General features: G+C 43.1%; 1 pseudogene; it reads right to left on the minus strand.

Annotated features, from left to right (window-relative positions):
* Positions 1-1,944: 1,944 nt before the first annotated feature.
* The window catches only part of LOC116898512, a 12,648-nt pseudogene continuing 9,600 nt past the window's right edge, over positions 1,945-4,992 (minus strand).

The following is a 4,992-nucleotide window of genomic DNA, read 5'->3' on the forward strand; positions in this document are numbered from 1 at the left end:
CTGAATTTGTAGAAAGATGTTGTGTAAATTTGGATTTGTCATGGAATATCTTGGTTTCTCCCTGTCTGTTAAGTGAGAGTTTTGCTGGATATAATAGCCTGGGCTGGCATTTGTAGTCTCTCAGGGTTTGTATGACATCTGTCCAGGATCTTCTGGCTTTCATAGTCTCTGGTGAGAAACCTGGTGCAATTCTGATAGGTCTGCCTTTATGTGTACTTGACCTTTTTCCCTTACTGCTTTTAATATTCTTTCTTTGTTTTGTGTATTTGGTGTTTTGACTATTATGTGACAGGAGGAGTTTCTTTTCTGGTCCAATCTATTTGGAGTTCTATAGGCTTCTTGTATGTTTATGGGCATCTCTTCCTTTAGGTTAGGGAAGTTTTCTTCTGTAATTTTGTTGAATATATTTACTGACCCTTTAAGTTGGGAGTCTTCACTCTCTTCTATACATATTATCCTAAGGTTTGATCTTCTCATTGTGTCCTGGATTTCCTGGATGTTTTGGGCTAGGAGATTTTTGCATTTTAAATTATCTTTGAAGGTTGTGTTGATGTTTTGTATGGAATCTTCTGCCCCTTAGATTCTCTCTTCTATCTCTTGTATTGTGTTGGTGATGCTTGAATCTATGATTCCTTGTCTCTTCCTTAAGTTTGCTTTGTCCAGGGTTATCTCCCTTTGTGCTTTCTTTATTGTTTCTATTTCCATTTTTAAATCCTGGGCAGTTTTGTTTAATTCCTTCACCTGTTTGATTGTGTTTTCCTATAATTCTTTCAGGCAGTTTTGTGTTTCCTCTATAAGGGCTTCTACTTGTTTACTTGGGTTGTCCTACCTTTGTTTAAGGGACTTACTTAAGTCCTCCATCATTATTATAAAATGTGATTTTAAACCTAAATCTTGCTTTTCTGGTGTGTTCGGATCCAGTATTATCTTTCGAGAGAGAACTGGGCTCTGATGATGCCAAGTAGGCTTAGTTTCTGTTCCTAAGTGTCCTGAGCTTGCCTCTAGCTGTTGGGTTGTCTCTGGTGTTTGTTGGTTTTGATGTTTCTTAGAGTGGCTTGACCCTCTGGTAGCCCCTCTGTCTGCACTCTTCTAGAACTGTTTTCCTATTTTCTTTCAGCCTTTTCTAGAACACATGTCCATCTCCGTGTTTAGGTGCTCCTGGTGACTGTCTTGGCTCCAGGCACAGGCAGGAATGGGAAGGGTCTTGCCCTGATTGCTCCTGGGTCCTTGAACCCAGGGGACAGTTGGCACTAGGCAATTCCTCCTGGGTATGGAATGTGGGCAGGGGTAGTTTCCTCTGATTTCTCAGGGTGTCACACTTCTGACAGGATTTGGGGGTGCAGGGAACTCTGCTTTTCTGTATTGGAAACAAAGCAAAACAAACCCTAAAGATGTGGGCTTATTGTGCACATTACAGGTCCATACAGGAAAATGCACAAAAAGTATACCAATCACAATAACAGCTCTAAATATAATGAATTTGAAATACCATAGTTGGCTGACATAGGACAATATAACATTGAGTCCTTCAAGCCTTTACCCTCACCACCATTTAAAAGTGGCAACTAAGAAAACCCAAAATTTAATAATTCAAATGCATAGTGATTATTCTGTACAGTGTCCCCACCAACCACCTTTCATGATTTCTTGCCCATTAATTAATTAATTAAGTAGGGAAAAAGTGTAGGAAATCATGCTGTAGCAATGTATCCCTCAGAGACGTGCAATTTGTGAAGAGTTTAATGTGCTTCAGGGGAAATCCTACTGGAATAAATAGGGTTGGTTGTTTTCCAGTAAATATGGAGTGAAAAATAATTTTTACTCCTATCTGAGGTATAATTTCAAGGTTTAGGGACACAATTCCATACATTTACAACTATAACAATCACCCAGAACATTCGCAGGTAAGCCTGCGGACTGTTGGCTAGATGGGATGAGTGTCTTTCAAACTTCATCATGATTTTTGGTAAGATCTTCCGCGTAAATGGCGGCTTGGCTTCCCACAAACATGGTCCAGTTGTCTAGAATCTACTCCATGGACAGCATCTCATGCTTGTTTTTGTCTGACTCATACACCAGATGCTGGGCCTCAGCCTGTGCATGGTCATAGTCCTGAGGGAGGATCCAGTGGTGAATCTCATCCTAGTCCAGCTTCCCATCCTTGTTCAGATCTGGGAAATCATTGAACTGCTCCCCAGACAAAACCCAGTCTGTCTCAGGGCAATTGTCCTCGTGGGAAAAAGATGTCCACAATGTACTCATCCTGGTCCACAAAACCATCCCTGTTCTTGTCGATATCCTCCAGGGTTTCCAGAACTACAATCTCCTTCATATGTTCAAACTCCTCCAGGTGCAGAAGGGAGTGAACTCCTCCCAAGTAGCTGTCAGGTCGCCATCAAGGTCTGAAGCCTTAAACCTCCATTAATCTCATGGCAGCAACTTTTTAAAGGTATGATGATCAGAGCTGTCTTGGAATTCAGCATGCTTTCCCAGGTACTAGCCATAGATGGCCGCTTGTATTCTTCCCAGGAGATCTTTTTGTCTATGTCCCAAACACAATCCTTCCTGACTTTAGCCACGTTATTGTAGATGTATCTTTTCTTTACCCATTTCATCCTAACTTTCAGCTCCTCGGTAGTAATAAGGCCATCTCCATCTCTGTCAATTTGATCAACAATTTTCCCCAGCCTCTCCTTGCTCTCATCCAGTCTTAGCTGATCGAAGATCTTGGAGTCCTCAATGCCCAGGAAGACCTCTTGATTGTACTGGAAGCTATAGTTGTCCTTGGGCTGCCACTTGCTCAGCTCCTAATAGGGCTGAACCAAGCCCATAGTGCAGCACCAGTGCCTGTAGCAGGCAGGGCAAGTTCAATGTGGACTCCTCATGTCAGAATCTTGAGCAAAGGGAGTCTACCTGGCAGTTGGGGCTCGGTGCACCGTGGCTGCTGTCCCTCTCCCCAGTGAGGGCTTTTGTTACATTTTCAAATGTTATCCCCTTTCCTGGTTTCCCCACACACAAAACTCCCTATCCCTCCACCTTTCCCCTTATTCTACGAGGTGTTCCCACACCCCCTACTGACCGACCCACCCACCCACCCTACCTGTCTCCCTGTCCTTATTTTCCCCTATACAAGGGCATCAAACCTTGGCAAAACTAAGGGCTTCTCCTTCCATTGCTGCTCAACAAGGACATCCTCTGCTACATATGCCGCTGGGGCCGTGGTTCTGTACTTGTATACTCTTTGGACGGTGGGTTAGGCCCTGGGAGCTCTGGGTTGTTGGTATTGTTGTTCTTATGGGGTTGCAAAGCCCTTCAACTACCTCAATCCTTTCTCTTACTCCTCAGTTGGGGACCCTGTTCTCAGCTAAATGGTTGGCTGCAAGCATCTGCCTCTGTATCTGTCATGCTCTTTAGCCCATTTTTTGAGCAGATCGCCATAGAACAATGAAGATGTATTGTATTGGAGTGATGTTGTATAGTCAAGCAGATGATTTATTACTTCTTTTTTTTTTTAATTAACTTGAGTATTTTTATTTACATTTCGAGTGATATTCCCTTTCCCGGTTTCCGGGCAAACATCCCCCTAATCCCTCCCCCTCCCCTTCTTTATGGGTGTTACCCTCCCCACCCTCCACCCATTGCTGCCCTCCCCCCAAAAAATCATGTTCACTGGGGGTTCAGTTGTAGCAAGACCAAGGGCTTCCCCTTCCACTGGTGATCTTACTGGGATATTCATTGCTACCTATGAGGTCAGAGTCCAGGGTCAGTCCATGTATAGTCTTTAGGTTGTGGCTTAGTCTCTGGAAGCTCTGGTTGCTTGGCATTGTTGTTCATATGGGGTCTCGAGCCCCTTCAAGCTCTTCCAGTTCTTTCTCTGATTCCTTCAACGGGGGACCTGTTTTCAGTTCAGTGTTTTGCTGCTGGCATTCGACTCTGTATTTGCTGTATTCTGGCTGTGTCTCTCAGGAGAGATCTACATCCGGCTCCTGTCGGCCTGCACTTCTTTGCTTCATCCATCTTGTCTAATTGGGTGGCTGTATATGTATGGGCCAAATGTGGGGCAGGCTCTGAATGGGTGTTCCCTCTGTCTCTGTTTTAATCTTTGCCTCTCTATTCCCTGCCAAGGGTATTCTTGTTCCCCTTTTAAAGAAGGAGTGAAGCATTAACATTTTGATCATCCATCTTGAGTTTCATGTGTTCTATGCATCTAGGGTAATTCAATCATTTGGGCTAATAGCCACTTATCAATGAGTGCATACCATATGTGCTTTTATGTGATTGGGTTACCTCACTCAGGATGATATTTTCCAGTTCCAAACATTTGCCTACGAATTTCGTAAAGGCATTGTTTTTGATAGCTGAGTAATATTCCATTGTGTAGATGTACCACATTTTCTGTATCCATACCTCTGTTGAAGGGCATCTGGGTTCTTTCCAGCTTCTGGCTATTATAAATAAGGCTGCTATGAACATAGTGGAGCATGTGTCTTTTTATATTTTGGGACATCTTTTGGATATATGCCCAAGAGAGGTATAGCTGGATCCTCAGGTAGTTCACTGTCCAATTTTCTGAGGAACCTCCAGACTGATTTCCAGAATGGTTGTACCAGTCTGCAATCCAACCAACAATGGAGGAGTGTTCCTCATTCTCCACATCCTCGCCAGCATTTGCTGTCACCTGAGTTTTTGATCTTAGCCATTCTCACTGGTGTGAGGTGAAATCTCAGGGTAATTTTGATTTGTATTTCTCTAATGACTAAAGATGTTGAACATTTCTTTAGGGTGTTTTCAGCCATTTGGCATCAGCTGAATTCTTTGTTTAGCTCTGAACCCCATTTTTTAATAGGGTTATTTGTCTCCTGGGTCTAACTTTTGAGTTCTTTGTATATTTTGGATATAAGGCCTCTATCTGTTGTATTAGGATTGGTAAAGATCTTTTCCCACTCTGTTGGATGCCGTTTTTGTCCTAACCACAGTGTCTTTGCCTTACAG

Source organism: Rattus rattus, chromosome 4 (assembly GCF_011064425.1).
Source record: "Rattus rattus isolate New Zealand chromosome 4, Rrattus_CSIRO_v1, whole genome shotgun sequence".
Classification (NCBI taxonomy): Eukaryota; Metazoa; Chordata; class Mammalia; order Rodentia; family Muridae; genus Rattus; species Rattus rattus.